This window comes from Sturnira hondurensis, unplaced genomic scaffold (genome assembly GCF_014824575.4).
Source record: "Sturnira hondurensis isolate 20B ecotype Veracruz unplaced genomic scaffold, ASM1482457v3 Scaffold0006413, whole genome shotgun sequence".
NCBI lineage: Eukaryota > Metazoa > Chordata > Mammalia > Chiroptera > Phyllostomidae > Sturnira > Sturnira hondurensis.
In genome coordinates this window covers 40696829-40713957 of record NW_028079044.1, presented here as the reverse complement: position 1 = coordinate 40713957, position 17129 = coordinate 40696829, and the positions used below count along the sequence as shown (strand labels likewise).

At 44.1% G+C, this 17129-nt stretch overlaps 1 protein-coding gene across 3 annotated transcripts in view; it reads right to left on the bottom strand.

Moving 5' to 3' along the window:
• The window catches only part of COL14A1 (collagen type XIV alpha 1 chain), a 196983-nt gene extending 180540 nt beyond the window's left edge, over positions 1 to 16443 (bottom strand). For all 3 annotated transcript variants that reach the window (XM_037048457.1, XM_037048454.1, XM_037048455.1), the window contains exon 1: positions 16292 to 16443. The gene's annotated coding sequence lies outside the window, so the exon portion shown is untranslated. The remainder of the gene's footprint in view (positions 1 to 16291) is intronic.
• Positions 16444 to 17129: the final 686 nt, after the last annotated feature.

Below are 17129 nucleotides of genomic sequence, written 5' to 3'. Positions count from 1 at the left end.
ATCTTGGATAATTTTTAAATATAGAGGAAATATTGATTTTGTATATTTACTTTATGATGGGCCATTATTCTGAACTCTACTAGCTCTGTATTTTTCTGGGTCAATCACTTGGATTTTCTAGGTTAACAATCACATAATTTGCAATTAATGTGTTTTATCTTATTGTATAGGCTAGTAGTTTTAAAATAACTACTTTACGCCCTGGCTGGTGTAGCTCAGTGGATTGAGAGCGGGCCTGGGAACCAAACAACCATGGTTCGATTCCCAGTCAGGGCACATGCCTGGGTTGCAGGCCAGTTCCCAGGAGGGGACACACAAGAGGCAACCATACATTGATATTTCTCTCTCTCTCTCCTTCCCTTCCCCTCTAAAGATAAATAAATTAAATTTAAAAAAAAACTACTTTACTAGGAAGGTCTCACATATTTCCCCACGACACATGTTGCTGTAGTTAGGTTCAGGTATAGCATTCTTCTTCTGTTACAAAAACAAAACTTCTTTTTTTGACATTTTATTTTGAATTGTATTTTTCAATTACAGTTTACAATCCATATTACTCTGTATCAGTTTCAGGTGTATGGCACAGTAGTTATACAATCATATAGTTTACAAAGTGTTCCCCCCAATATCCATCACTCCCTTGGCACCATACAGAGGAATTACAATACCATGGACTATGTTCCCTCTGCTGAACTTTACATCCCCAGGCCTATTTTGAAACTACCAATTTCTATTTCTTAATCTCTTCACCTTTTTCACCCAGTCCCCCAATTCTGCTCTTCTGTGGCAACCGTCAGTCTGTTCCCTGAGTCTATGAATCTGTTCCACATGAAGAGGGTAAAGGGGAATCAATGGTGATGGGAGGAGACTAGCCTTTGGGTGGTGGACACACAGCACAGTATATAGAGGATGTGTTACAGAGTTGTCCTTGACCAGTGGAACTTGACCAATTGGAATTAACCAATGTAACCCTCAATAAATTCAATAAAAATATTTTTAAAGTGGTGGTATAATACACAAAGGTCTGTCTAGAAAGTATACAGCCCTGTAATATGGAAAATAGAGGCATTTATTGAAGAAGATACAAGAAACATTGTACTTAGGACAATGATGCCTCAGTCCCCTTCAAAGGAGGCACCTTGGGACCTCGGGACCTCCCACAGTTCTCCCAATGGCAGCACGATATTCCTTCTGCTCTGGTAGCAGAAGCCACAGAATGGATTTTGCCACGACACGTTTTATGCCAAGATCCTGCAGCAACATCTCAGACACAGTAGTGCTTGGCATCCCCAGATCAGTTTCTAGTTCTCGCACTGTCGGTTGGCGATCTTTGTTGATTGCAGCCCATACACATTCACCATTCTCAAATGTTCTGCTTGTTGCAGGCCTTCCAGAGCATGGGCCACTGTCAACAAATTTTCAACCATCTTTGAAGCATTTGTGCCACACTTTTATTTGTACAGCACTCATTGCACCATCCCCGAAATCCTTCTGAATCATCTGAATAGTTTCCATGGAGGAATGTTCAAGCTTAATACAAAATTTGATGCAGATTTGTTGCTCTACTGTCTCAGTCATTTTGAATGTGACAGACACACATGCTCACTCAACAGCATCTACAGCCCCACTGACAAAGGTAGTGGAGTTGCCATTGTTCACACATGCACATTACAGTTTACTCTCCTAGTCTTCCAGGTTACACCAATGTCATACAAACTGTTCTTGTTATATTGACAATGGCCGGACGTTTTTTGGACAACCTTGCATACAATAGAATGTTACTCAGCCATATAAGGAGAATGAAACATTACCATTTGCAAAAGAACAGATGGACCTAGAGGGCATAGTGCTAAGTGAAATAAGTCAGTCAGAGAAAAACAAATACTATATGACTTTACCTATATGTGGAATCTAAAGAACAAAATAAAACATGCTTTTTGACTTTTTACTAAGTATTTTTTTCATTCAGGAAAGGATGCTGAATCTTACTTTTATGACTTTTTATCTATTGAACATTCATATTTTCTTCTTTGCCTCTTAGTGGAACTACTTTGATAATGCCTAATATTAATCTTTTCTTACAATACAGGAATAAATCCTACCTGTTCATAGCAATTATTGTGAGTTTTTTTTACTTTAATGTAGTTATAATGGTTTTAGCTTTCAGTCAAGCTATTTTCAATAAGATGACAAAGTCACATCACTTCTTTAAAAATTTTAAGAACCTAAACTCAATAATAACACATTTGAGTTATTGTTTTTTACATGCTTAAACAACAAAGATGGTAAATGATTCTTTCTCTCTAATTCCTAAAGAACTAACCACATTCAAGCACTCTTTGTTACATGCTAATTAGTTTTCAAAATGTTTTTAATTTAAAATGCTCAGAATTTTCTTTACTATAGATACATGTCTGCAGTAGCAAAAATAAAGTAAAAACAGATCAATTCAAGTTACCTATTTCTAAATTTAAAATAAATATGATGTATTACAGGGCTCATAAAAATTGGATATTAATTCTTCTTAAGGAGAAGAATAGGAGTGGTATTCTAGGCGACATTTATCCCCAAATGAATGTGTGGCTTTTAAAAAATTATTATTACAGTGGTAGTTTTAAGCCATATTAAATTTATCCAGGACTTTCTACTTTTACATACTATTACCACTTGAAGAACTTGGGTGGGTCCAGATAAAATCCCTATCGTTACTGTAGCTTTGGATTATACCTAGTAGAGTATGTGAGCTACCTTTTATTTGCAAAGGTTGGGAAGACTCTGAAACTTGCATATCTTTTTAAACAATCCATGTTGCATATTTAATCCCAAGCACTTTTTAAATTGCTACCATGCTACTTCTTGTAGTCCTGGCTGCTGTTCTTTTGAGAAAATCTACACTGACCCATTCTTTGAAACAACATATATAATTTAGTGAGGTACACACCAGTCAGGCTTTAGGTTGGAGTCAGCCTAGGAAAATATTTTTCAGACAATCCTGTTTCTATCCTTCCAGCCTGGAGAGTGTAACTGAATGGAGGTTGGGTCCCATAAGAGTCTGATTCCTCTAAGATGCTGTGAATGGAACCGGTTGGAGGATTAGTACAGCCTTCAGGTAGCAACCCTAGGTGCTAAAGTTCTGGTGACCTGCTTTCATGAGCTTCCTAATTTTAAAGTCCAGCCTGCCATTCTTTGGTGCACCTGAGACCTGGCCTTGCTAGTGATAGCCATACAGGGCCGTGAGGCTCAGCGGCCATCTTGGTGAGGAAGTGTCAATACCCCTGTAGAGCTGAGTCGAGGCTAAGCTCTGATTTCTTTCTTTTCTCTGCAAAATCACAGTTACTGTCCTTCCCAGCCTTCCCCTCATTCCTCCAAGGCCATGCATTGCTCTTCAGAGAGGATTCTTGGTGACTCTCGCTCATCATGCTCTAGCCCAGGGCCATGCGGCTGCTCAGCTTTTTGTCTGAGGAATATTGGAAATACAAGACATGGCATCCTGTCAGGGACACTTTGTTTTACACAGGCTTTGAGGCTTCTCTTCCAGTGCAATAGTTGGAAGATGATCACCAGCTCCTGAAATCCCAAATGTGATCTTCTCCGCATTTGGAGTGATGGGGTCTGGCGCTGTTGCTGGGGTCATGAGCCCACCTAGGTGGTCACTGGTACAAGGCACTGTTCGCAGAACGCTTCCCCTAATAAATTCCTCAGTGACCCTGGGACAGGGCAGCTCAGGGAGAGACCTTTGACCAGACCCATTTTAGCCACATTCCATCAGGTTCCCACTCTACCTCAGCAGCACTGAAAGTTGCCAAAAATGGCATCCCCTTGGAGGGGCACGTAACTCACAAAGGGAGATCCACAAAGTGGCATCGACTTGTAGACCACCACCTCATCACTTGGAAGAGGCATCCTACTCTGCTGCTGGCTTCCCCAGATTTTCTATAACATTGACACAATAGTCAAGGCTGTGGAGACGAGAGCCAGATCACTGTGAGGCAAGACTTGGGCAATCATGTGTCTCAGGGACTCCAAGGTTCCATCCATCTCGTCTGCTTGTGCAAGGCTTGGACTGAGTCTGGGCAGCTCACTGACATGCTGGATTGCTGCAGAATCCCCTTTAATGTCTGCCAATTAGACATTTCCGAGAGTCCAAAAATTCCTCATGGGACCCTCCTCCCAGGCCCACTCATCTTTGTTGTCTCCACATATTACTGTTTTCATATAACGTTGCCTGGTTATAAAGTATTCTTAAATCCATATTAGTCACCAAAATTGACCAATAGTTTTCTTTAAAGCTTTTAGTGTCAAGATTATTCTAGCTCCTTAAAATAAATTAGAAATTTTTTCATATTTTCATTGTTTTGTAATTGTTTGGGTAGCATGAAAATGACCTATTCTATGAAAGCCTATAAATATTTTTTCCAACTTTATTGAGAGCATATCTCTGACATACAATAAACTACACATAAAGCATACAACTTGATAAGTTCTGAAATGTGTATGCATTTATGACAGAGTTCCCTTTTTTGAAGCTAATCCTGTACAACTTTTAAATTTTTTTCTTGTTTATAGATCTACTTAACCTCTTCTACTTGGTTCTAGCCTGGCTATTTTCCCATAAAGTTATCTTTTGCTTTGTTTTAATTTTCAAATTTATTAGCAAACTTGTGTGATTTCCCAACTTAAAACAAAACTTCTCTAGTTGGATCTCCATACTTAGTGTTAAATTTATGTGTTTCTAACTTCTCTTTTCTTTCCAGAATAGATAAGCTACATGTCTGTCCAAACTGCATTTCTTGAGGATGTTCTTTAACTCGTCAATATTATTTTTTCTAATTTATTTTCATTAGTAACTCTTTTCTTTTCTTTTTCTGCTTTATTTTGTTGTTGTTGTCAGTGTTTGTGATCTTTTGTTAAATCCTCAACTAATGTCATACTATCTTTTATTTGAGACCATTAGTTTTCTTCTGAATATGCTTTGGCAGTACCATATCAGCAATCACTTTCTTTTTAGCCCAGGAGTTCTTGCAGTGACATAGCAGAGCGTAATCCTGTGTGAAGCTTCAAAGAAATGTGACTCAGGCCCTCTAACCTCTGATATTCTGGCTTTATTTTAGTGTCATAGAGTGTAACCCAAGGAATAAACATTTGTATTTCTTTCAAGCACTCACTCTTTTGTGGTTCCAATTAAAGGGAGATGCTTTGATGATCACATAAGTAATCAAGTTAACATCTTATAATAAAAATTTAAAAACATACTCCTTAAAATCCCCAATGGAGTCAGAAACATATTAAATTATATATAATTTGCATATATACAGTATTTTAGCCTGGATTCATTTATTACAGATTAGTAAACTAACCTTTTTTTAGGGCACAGAGGAAATGAGACAAATGACAAGTAAATTTTTATAAAACACAGGAGAAAAGGCCCTGGGACATCTACAGAACACTAACCCCTATAGAGTGATGTGAGACAGATTATCCAGAGGAGTGTGAGTAGCCCTAGTGTGGACAGCACCATGAATACTGGGGATTTGAAAAGACATGGAAGCAGGCTGCAGCCCTATCACAACCAAGACATCAATAGGTGCCTCTTGACCCAGCAATTCCACCACTGGGATTATACCCTAAGAGCCCTGAAACACCAATTCAAAAGAACCTCTGCACCCCAATGTTCACAGCAGTGCAATTTACAATAGCCAAGTGCTAGAAGCAACCTAGGTGCCCATCAGTAAATATGTGGATAAAAAACTGTGAATTTACACAGTTTACACAGGTAAATTTACACAATGGAATACAACACGGCAGAAAGAAGGAGCTCATACCCTTCATGACAGCTTGGATGGATCTAGAGAGCATTATGCTAAGTGAAATAAGCCAGGCAGTAAAAGACAAATACCATATGATCTCACCTATGAGTGGAACCTAATCAACAAAACAAACAAATGAGCAAAATAGAACCAAAGACATGGAAATAAAGAACTAACTGACAGTGAACAGAGGGTGGTGGGGGGAGAATGGGGAAAAGAAGGGGAAGGGTCAAGTCAAGGAACATTGTATAAAGGACCCACGGACAAGGACAAAGCAGGGGGCAGGGAAGGATTGAATGTCAGGGGGTAGGCAGGGCAGGGGAGAATAATAGGGGGGAAATGGGGACAACTATAATTGAACAACAATAAAATTTTTTTTAATTAAAAAAAAGACATCAGCAAATCTGCCTGTCGCCAGATAGCCACCCCAGACACCCAAAGAAAACAACGGCAGCAGAATCACCATCGCAACTCAAACACAATGTTCTTCCTTCGATGATGTTCTGGAAACATTATAACCAGAGCTTTCAGTCAGAACAAGACCAAGAGAAGGAGGGGGAAGGAAAGAGGCATGTGTCTTTTTGTCTTTTTGTCATGCACTTTAAGTGCAGAGGACTTTTATCACCTATCACGAGACAGTAGGTTCACACAGGAGAAAAAGTCCTTTGACCAGCTGCAGCCCAATAGCCGTTTTCTCTGTTCTCACCACAGCACAGAACTTCCTGGGGCCCGGTTTTAAAGCGACCTGTCATATGCTTCGGTGGAAGGTGATCTGCATATTACATGATTTAAATAAATAAATGAACAAACAAACAAACAAATACATAAGGAAAGGCAATCTGAGACTTGGCATTTTTTTTGAAAGCTGGATATTATTTATTGTAGCCATAGCTTATCTTTAAATTCTTCCCACCCCCCCTTTTTTTTTGTTTATTTTAAATTAAGATGAGTAATACCACATTGGGAGAAGTAGAAATTTAGTTTCCCAAGGTTTTCTGCCAAGTCCCCAAATTTTTGGACAGTGAAATAAGGGGCCACAACCTCCCAATTCCTATTAAAGTGCCACGACATAGCCTAACGTTGGCCAAAATGTCAAAGCCTAAATTGTTGCAACTTCGCCCAAAAGCCTGCACAAAACAAATAACTCTGCTTTAGTTTGTATGTGTGTGTATGTGTAGTTTAAAACAGGATGATAAAAACGGCTCCTTAGCTCTGAGTTCAGAGGGTAGAAACCCATTTGGGTAAAGAGGGCAATGTTTAGTATAAGCTTTCTCAAAACACTGACACAAGTCTGTAATCAGTCATTTCAAACTATCCCTGTGAGGGTCAATTCGTCTTTCCTCTCCTTCATGTTTGTTTTGTTGAATCTCATTTGTACACTTCAATTTAACAAGGGGCCCTGAGTACAACTCATTTTATCAAAACTCCTTAAAATATTTATTCTAAAGTTTTTATAAACCATCCACACACACGCACACACAGAGACCGACACACACATACACAGAAACCTTGGATAATGTTCTGTGCAATCAGTGTTTACTTACCAAAAACCCCCATAAACTTAAATAGAAGTGTAGCTGGCCATCTGGCATAGCAGGCCCTGAGAGCGGTATTACAATTTCCATTCCAACAATCACGTATCAAGAGCCCTACTAAAAGTGTATTTCGCCATGTATAATGCATACTTTTTTGCCCAAAATTTTTGAGGGAAAGATAAGGATGCACATTATCCGTGGGTAGTACTTGAAACACCTTGTATCTGTTCTTGTGGTTTGTAATTAGTTGTTACATAAAATTTCTCGTACCATAATATGTTCAAAAGTAAATGCTAAAATAACTTTATAGTACAAAAAACAAGCATCTAAATATTAATTAATTAATTAATTAAAAAATTAAAGCGTGCCCTGGCTGGCGTAGCTCAGTGGACTGAGCACAGCCTGTGAACCAAAGGGTCGCCAGTTCAATTCCCAATCAGGGCACGTGCCTGGGTTGCAGGCCAGGTCCCCAGTATGGGGTACAGGACAGGCAACTGAAGCAACCGCACATTGATATTTCTCTCCTTCTCTTCCCCTTTCTCTAAAAATGAATAAATAAAATCTTTAAAAAAAAGTAAAACGTAAGATTTTTTTCCCCTAAAAGTCTGGGCCAACACACGGGAGCACATTATACGCGGTGAAATAGGGCAACGAAATCTCTTTACCTGATCCTAACAAAGATACAAAAGTTCACACTCTACCATCCCTGCCTCAGGCAGCTCACTTACAGTATTATTAAAAAGGAAGGATGCAAGCAAATATGTTGCAAACATAAATGAAGCAAATATGAAGTAGAACAAAGAATCAGCCCAGAGTGGCAATATTCCTAAAAAGCTAGGAATTAGGAAGACAGTTCTGCCTGTAACTTGCCAGAGATCCTTGACTACCTGGATTAACCATTCCATGGCTTGGTTTCTTTGTCAATAAAGTGTGCAAATTAACACCTTCCTCACAGAATCACTGCGATCCTGTTTAGAACACAGGCAGCCCTCGAATGTTCTAACCAGTGGCATGGTAGCAACGGGTTGAAAGAATGCAAAGAAAGTGGGAATGATGGTAATTAAGGAGTTTGCTACTTAAATAGATACTAAAGGAGGACAGAATCAAAAAATCTTTCTCTTCCACCATATTAAGGTTGTGGGACTAACTTGGCATAAAAGTTTGGGCAAAAACTGAAGATCCAGATAATAACAGAGGCACAATATCTCCATGGGTGAACGACTAACTTTTCTAAATACATCCCTCGCCATTTTTATCATTTTCCAGGTGATGGCTCAGTATGGGTTCAAAATAATCAACCACGTGAAGATGTGGAAGATTTGACTTAGGAGCAATTCATAGACTTAGAAAAAAACTTAGCGGTTCTAGTAGACAAGGTGATGCAAAAAAAGATGTGAAAAAAAGATGAGAATGTTTAATCACATTTTAATGAAGCCCAGCACAAATAAGAATCGGAGGCCCAGAGTGGATGTCTTCAAATATTCAAAGAACTTTCACATGGAAGATGACACGGGATTACTTTGTTCGGCTGCTACAAATAGAACTTGGATCAATGGACTGATCCACAGAAACATGGGTTTGAATAGGAAAAGTATTTAACACCCGGAATAGGCTCTTCTCTTTCACTAGAGATTCTGAGGCAGGAGTGGGTCAAGTCACACCCACAGGAGATGATCAAAGGGCTCCCGAATCTGTGGGCAGGGGAGCTGAATGACCCCTAAGGTGTCTTCCCCAACTGCATACTGTTAAAACTTTAATATCCACTTTATAGAAAGACAATTTCATAATCCATTGATGATCGATGTCACACAGATTTTTAGATGAGAAAGCAAAGACTAAAAACATGTCTGGTGTGAGGACTTCCGCCAAGATGGAGGCATAGGTGGAAACACTGTGCCTTCTCCCACAACCAAGTTTGAATACAACAAAAGTTTTGGAGAACTAGGATACACCCAAAGACCAGAAAACGGAATTATACAGAAGTCCGACAGCTACGAACCATTCAACTGGGACGGTAAGAGAGGCGGAGCCAGCAGCAGAGCAGGGTCGGGCAGGACAGACCTAGGTGCGCAGGCAGCCCGGAACCAGTTGGCGTGCGGGGCAGACTGACCAAGGTCGCACATTCAAGCACAGTGAGACGGACCACGCAGGGCCCAGGGGGCGAACCCAGTGGTGGAGGGCTGACGCAGTGGCGCACTCCTGTGCAGTGGAACGAAATGCGTGGGCCTGGTGACGGTGGTGCCTGCCGTGCCGGTGGGGGTCGCGGCAGCAGGCGGCAGAGGGAAGCCATTGTCCCTCTTTGACCCCGCCCCCACATACAACGTCACAACCCAGCGACTGAGTTGCCCTGCTCTGGTGAAAACCTAGGGCTCTGATCCTGCTACTTAACAGGCACGAACAGCCCAAACGATGGCGCAAGAGGAACTCAAAGTCCCAGAGCCAATAACTCTAAGTGACCAACAGATTGCCAGCCTCTCAGAAGCCCAATTTAAGACACTATTTATCAGGATGCTCACAGAATTGGTAGATTACAGTCACAAATTAGAGGAACATATGAAGGCTAAACTAATTGAAATGAAGGGAGATGTCCAGGAAACCAATAGTGATGGAAAGGAAACTGGGACTCAAATCAATGGAATGGACCAGAAGGAAGAACGAAACATCCCACCAGAAAGGAATGAAGAAATGAGAATTCAAAACAATGAGGAGAGGCTTAGGAACCTCCAGGACATCTTTAAACGTTCCAACATCCGGATTATAGGGGTACCAGAAGGGGGAAGGAAACAGCCACGAGTGGAACACTTATTTGAACAAATAATAAAGGAGAACTTCCCCAGTCTGGCAAAGGAAATAGACTTCCAGGAAATCCAGGAAGCTCAGAGAGTGCCAAAGAAGTTGGACCCAAGAAGGAACACACCAAGGCACATCATAATTACATTAGCCAAGACTAAAATGAAGGAGAGAATCCTAGAAGCAGCAAGGGATAAGGGGACAGTCACCTACAAAGGAGTACCCATCAGACTGTCAGCGGATTTCTCAAAAGAGACCTTACAGGCAAGAAGGGGCTGGAAAGAAGTATTCCAAGTCATGAAATCCAAAGACCTACAGCCAAGATTGCTTTATCCAGCAAAACTTTCATTTAGAATGGAAGGACAGATAAAGTGCTTCTCAGATAAGGTCAAGTTCAAGGAGTTCATCATCACCAAGCCCTTATTATATGAAATGCTAAAGGGACTTATATAAGAAAAAGATGATGAAAAATATTAACAGTGAAAAGACAGCAAACACACAGTTTTTAACAACCACACCTAAAACAAAAGCAAACCAAGAGGACAGCTAGATTAGGAGTGGAACCATAGAAATGAAGAACACATGGAGGGTTAGAAACAGGGGGGTGGGAGGAGGAGAAGGGGGGAGAAGACACAGAAAATAGCATAGATGGTAGGTAGAAAATAGATAGGGGGAGGGCGAGAATAGTGGAGGAAATATAGAATCTAAAGAAATTGAGACACGTGGTTATAAACTAAGGGGGGGAGAATAGTGGGGGAGGGAGTGTGCGGGTGGAAGGGAATGAAGGGGGGGAATAGAACAACTGTAATGGTATAATCAATAAAATATATTTTAAAAAAATAAAATAAAATAAAAATAAAAACATGTCTGGTGTATCAGCTCAGTGTGCTGGCATTGTCTAGCATTCCTTATGCCTTCTCTCTAATGGAAACATCACCCTCCTCACATCCGGAATAATAGAAAGTGTTTTTAGGATCAGGTAGTGGGGTGAGCTAACAGGAAGCCCTAGATGAAGTTAGTGGTTACCACTCTTATCTGTTAGCATCCTAACCCAGCAGAACACAAATCTAAATTAGGAATTAAGACTTAGTTTTGTTACCATTAGCTTGGTGATTAGTCTTCTTCCCCCTCAGCAGACTCCCGCTGTACATGACCTTGTGACCAGAAATCAAGTGAAAGCCACAGTCCCATTAGCAGTCGGAAGGGCAGAGGGGCTCAGGACTGCCGGAATCTTTTCTGACGTGAGAAGGGACACGTCAGAAAAGAGCGAGCCACAGTGAGTGGAAATGAAATCTGCATAAAATCTCCTTTTAAATCCTGCATATTTCAGAATACGGGGTGGATTAACCAGGAAAACTTAATCAAATATTCAAGGAAGATATGTCATCGATCCCACTCAAATCATTTTAGAAAACCAAGGTGAGTCACAGTAATAGTTTATCAAAACCAGATGTCCTTAGAAAAATAAAAATTACAGGACACTATCCCTCATGGACATAGACATAAGAATCCTTAACAAAATATCATCAAATAACATTCAGCAATAGATAAAAATAATAATCAGCCCTGGCTGGTGGAGCTCAGTGGATTGCATGCTGGTCTGTGAATCAAAAGGTCACCAGTTCAATTCCTGGTCAAGGTACATGCGTGGAAGGCATGTGAAAGGCAACTAATCACGGTTTCTCTCACACATCAACGTTTCTCTCCCTCTCTTTCTCCCTCCCTTCCACTCCCTGTAAAAATAAATAAATAAAAATTTTAAAAAATCAGCAGCAGCACCATCACCAAGTGGTGTTTATTCTAGAAATGTAAGATCAGTTTATTATTTTATAAGTAATATCACTCAGACTAAATGACAAATTTCTCAATAGAAGCAGAGAAAGCATTTGAGAAAATTTACTACTCATTCATGATTAAAAAGAAATTCAGCTAAGAATAGAAAGAAACTTTATCAATCTGATAAAGGGCATATGTGAAAATCTCAGTGAATATCATATGTAATGGTAAAATATTGAATGCTTCCGTCCCAAGGTCAAATAGAGGACAAGAAGGTCAACACTGTAACATCTTACTATTTCATTCAATCTTGTACTAGAGGTCCTAGTCAGCCCTGCGAATTACTCAAATGCAAGGGACTGGATTGCCGATCAGCCTCAGAAATGAGCTGCTCAGTCTGAAACTAGGTGCTCTAAGTTCTACACAATAGAAGGCTGCACCATCCCTACGGTGTGATCAATTGGAGTGACAACTCCTTGACTCAGCACTGTTCCATCACCTGACTACCTGGCTTTCTCTTTCTCTCTCTCTCTCTCTCTCTCTCCTTATAAGTACTGACATAGCCCCTAGGTCAAAGACATGCGGAATTGCTTTGTGCCTATACTAAACCCTACACCGATAAGCAGCAGAAAGGGTAGCCACACATCCCGGCAAAGACATTTCATCCTCCCCACAGGCCTTCCTGACCATCCAAGTCTGGACCAGTTGCTGCTTCCGGTTCCCTCCAGTTGTGACCTTTCTATTCCACTCTGGAGCACTTACCACTGTGTCGTACTTGGTTATTTGCATTTCTACCGATTCCCCACTGCATTTTGAGTGCTTAGCACTGTTTCAGGACATGGCAGGAGGCAGGACTGGGAAGCAGAGGAAGAATAGAAGCAAAAACAAACCTGCTGTAGAACGTCATTTTTAGATCAACTCAGCGAACTCCTCTCTACAGAATCAGACAGAAACCCATCCAAAAGCAGCTGAGTATCCCTAGAGACACTTCCTGAGCTGCTCGGACTCAGCAAAGCCCAGCCTCCCTCTGGACGGATTTTTATAAACAAACCTGATCATTTCTGGCAGGAAAGAGACAAGGCACTGTTCCCCAAAACTCCGAGTCAGGGACACCTGCCAGGCTAACTCCACCAGCCAACGCCCATTGGCAGGAAGGTTTGCCAAAAACATTGATAAAGAGTGGCCTGGCTCTGGCTGGTGGGGCTCAGTGGACTGAGTGCCAGCCTACGAACTGAGAGGTCGGCAGTTCGGTTCCCAGTCAGGGCACACGCCTGGGCTGCGGGCCGAGTTGGGGGTGTGTGAAAGGCAACCCCTCCCACCTCTCCCTAAAAATAAATAATAAGTCTCTTTAAAAAAAAAAAAAGAGTAACTGGATCCCTGCCACTTTTTATTTAGTTACAGAAGGAGCAAGAGAAGATGGCTTCCTTGACATCTAGACCCAAAGGAGGAAGCTGGGTTTTGCCACTTTCTTTTCACCCCGCCCCCGCCACCTGGCCAGCCTCCCCGTTTCCCCCAGGAACCCTGTTCTTTACAGACTGTCATGACCCCCCCAGATCACTTGTTAGCTTGGTGGTGCTCAAACAACAACACCTCAGCCTGCAGGAAGGACCTCGTCCTTGAAGGGGATCTTGGGTTACACTCGAAAGGCCAGGAAATAGCAATCGAGTGGCGGCGTTTGGCTTCAGGACAGCACATGTGTCTCCAGAGTCATGTAACTCTCAGCTGAAAACAGGGTTTCTGTTTTACTAAGTGGCACTGGGAAGTATTTAAAAGCCGAAGGGAGCACATCTCCAAAGGGCCTTTTTGCTGAGCTGAGGCTGCCCCAGTGCCCCTCACACAATACCAGTCTGCTCCGCCCATCCTCCAGGCCAGCCCTGGCTGATTCTGAAAACCAAGTCTGGCTCAGAAATCTCTGAGATCCTCAGCTGGACCTTAGCAGCAGGATAAGGGCCAAAGGGCTCCTCCCAACAATCCTGAAGCTTGGGACCCACCCAAAACTGCTCCAGGAATTCTAATGGGTTCCAACTAATTCTATCCAGGGAATTACAATGCAGCCTCTCCAGTGTGACTGCTCTCCTTTCCGAGGGACCCCAGGGAGGTCAGGGCTGCAGTGGAGGTTCAGGTCGACATTGGCCCAGGGCTCCCAGGCAGGAGGAGCAGATGTCCAGTGGTCCATGAGATCCTGAACATCACAGATAAACCTTGAACACATTTTGCTCTGTGAAAGGAACCAGTCACAAAGGACCACACACCTACTGCATGCTTCCATTTACATGAAATGTCAACAGAAAGTAGATTCGCGGTTGCCAGGTGCTGGGTGGGGTGGGGAAGAGCAGGTTGAGAAGAAATGGAGAGGACCCTGGCTGGTATAGCTCAGTGGATTGAGCGCAGGCCTGCGAACCAGACGATCGCAGTTCGATTCCCAGTCAGGGCACATGCCTGGGTTGCAGGCCAGTTCCCAGCAGGGGCCAGTTCCCAGCAGGGGATGCATGAGAAAGCAAGCAACCATACACTGATGTTTCTCTTCCTCTCTCCTTCCCTTCCCCTCTAAAGATAAATAAATAAATATTAAAAAAGAAAGAAAGAAATGGGGAGGTACGGCTAACAGGGATGGATTTTCTTACTGGAGTGATAAAAATGTTCCAAAATTGATCATGGTGATGGCTGTACAACTCTGTGAATGTATTAAAAACCACAGAATGGTTTATGTGTATGGTATATGGGTGGCAGCTCAGTGAAGCTATTTTTAAAAACTATTATCCCAAAGTTTATCTTGCAGTAACCACACATTGGGGCCATGTTCAGAGGAAGACCATCCAGGTTCTTTTGGAACAACCCAAAATCCGAATGCTATCCATTCACTCACTCACTCACTCGTCTAAATTCGCCAGTGAGTCTTTCGTGTGTAGAAGCGGACCACCTGTCAGAAACAGAACCCGAGTTCACCGCCCCGTACCCAGCTTAAGCCTGTCTCCTGGATTCCAGTGGGGCTTTTCTATTCCATGCAGCTGGGAAGTGCCCCCTCCCCCCAGCCCCTGGGAGGTGGGGAGCCCCAGATTCTTTAACAGGGAAGCCTCAGGAAAACCCCTTTCCATTGCTCCTCCTCACAGAGCCACCCAAGTCTTGTCCCCATATTTCTTTGTTCCTGACCCCTCCCACCTTCTTCAGCCGCTGCTGGCAGCAGACTCTCAGAAACTTCCAGAATGAAGTTCAAAAATTCCAAAGGGAATGGGGCTCTCGGCAGTTCCAGAAGCAATTCTCGGGGGGAAAGCCAGGCCCCAGTGAGAGCGGCACACAAGCTCCATTTTGGTTTCTTTCCCTAAGGACAAGTCCAAAGCCCTCACGTAAGCAGAAGCGGCGACCCCAAGTCAACCCTGAGCTCACACGCCAGAGGGCGCGTTTGCCACCGAGGACCCGGGAACCCAGCTCCTAAAGTGAATGCCGGGGTCTGGCCGCCCAGTCTCACCTAAGGCTGAGCTATTCCAGGGGCCCCACTCACGCCCCCTTTGGCTTCGCCCTAACCCGCCTTGCCAGTGTGCACCGCTCGCCAATGCTCTGCTCCGGGCACTGGATGCGTCTTCGCCCGAACGCTGCCTACTAGGAGGCTTGAAGCAGGGAGAGGTCCAGAGGGGTAAAATTCGGGGAGGTGAGGGGTGGAAAAGCCGGGGAGCCCCAAACACAGCCTGGTGGTGTAACTCAAAGCAGCACCCGAAGTAAAACGTGAGAAGCATCAGGGTTTCTTGACGCAGAGACGTTGCCGTAGGCTACCACCAACGTCCTACCTACATCCAGGCGCTCTCGCCTGGCGGTCCTCTTTGCGTCTGGTCTAGCGCATAGTCCCCAACGCTAATCTGTGGCCGTAGCAAGTAGTGGCTGAGTTGTCCCCCACGATATCCATCGACTGCTGCCCAAAGCTATCCCTATTACAATCAAAATAAAAAACAGCATGCTTTCTCTTTATGTACAGCTCTCCAAGCCAAGTCCCCAAGCCTCCTTTTCACCAGTTTGCCTCCTTTACTAACACCCTTCCACTTGGAAATTCTGGTGTCCCCGGCGTCTCGAAATTAGACCCATGCTCCCAGCACCCAAGTACAGAGAAAAGCTCCCGGGAGCAACACAAGGTATCGTCAGTGTCTTGCATTCACATCACGCAGCGCGCCCAATCTCCCTGCGCAGTGACCACCCCCCACCCAGGAGGCATCGGACGCACAGTCTCATCCCACCCCAAAGGTCCCCGAGCCACCCAGGGCGCGCGCCAAGCGAAGCGAAGGTCCAAGGGATTGCATTTTATCCGCAGGTGGCTCGCCCTCGCTACTTTTGCTCTCTGGCTAACAGACTTTTCAAAGCCAACCCCAGGTGGGGCAGAGAAAGATTGGAACTGACCTGTGCAGGGCAAGCTTCCAGGCCAGCTTGGGGACCTCTCGATGCCTAGGAAGATCCAAGTCCTGCCGCGAGTTGGTTCCTGGCAGCCACGGCTCTCGCTCGCTTCCCGCCTAGGGCCCCCTTTAATTGGCCTCCCTCTCTCCCTCCCTCCCTCACCCTCACCCTCACCCTCTCCTGCTCCCACTCCTGGCGGCCCGGAGCTGCCTCCTCCTCTCTAGCGCTTCCCTCCTGCTGGGCGCCGGGGATCAGATAAGAGGCAAGGAAGGCCAGTCGGCGGCCAATTATAGAGCAGAAGGTGGCCGCGGGGGCGGAGGTTGGGGTGGTGGGAGGCAGGCCTAAGTCCCAGACACCCCCACTTTATTTCCTCCTCCTCTCTCCACCCCCGAACCAAAGAGATGCTCCAAAGAGCCCGCCCCGCGCCGCGCACGCGCTCCCTCAAACCTAGGGGCCGCCCCAGGTGTGCCGCGGAGCGTCGTGCGTGGGGAAAGAGCCGCTTTTGCGTCTCCACTCCGACCGAGGCTAGTGTGGAGCTACTAAAGCCGGCCCTGGGGTCGCTGGGCAATACCAGGAACCCTCCGGTGCTCAGGTGCTGTGTGCCCACCTCCACATTCCCCAGGACCTACCGCCTTCCCGCGTCGAGGGCCCTGCGCCCGCGGGCCCGTCCCCACCGTAAAGGAGGACCCTCCCTCCTTCCCTCGTTCCCAACGGAACATTTAACAAGGGCCACGAAATGCCACGGCAGCGATGTCTAAACTTCAATGTGCAGGAGAAAACGACCCGGGGTGTCGCCGTGGACATTTTTGTAGATTTTTAAAGGAAAAATGTCAGCAGTTCCCTA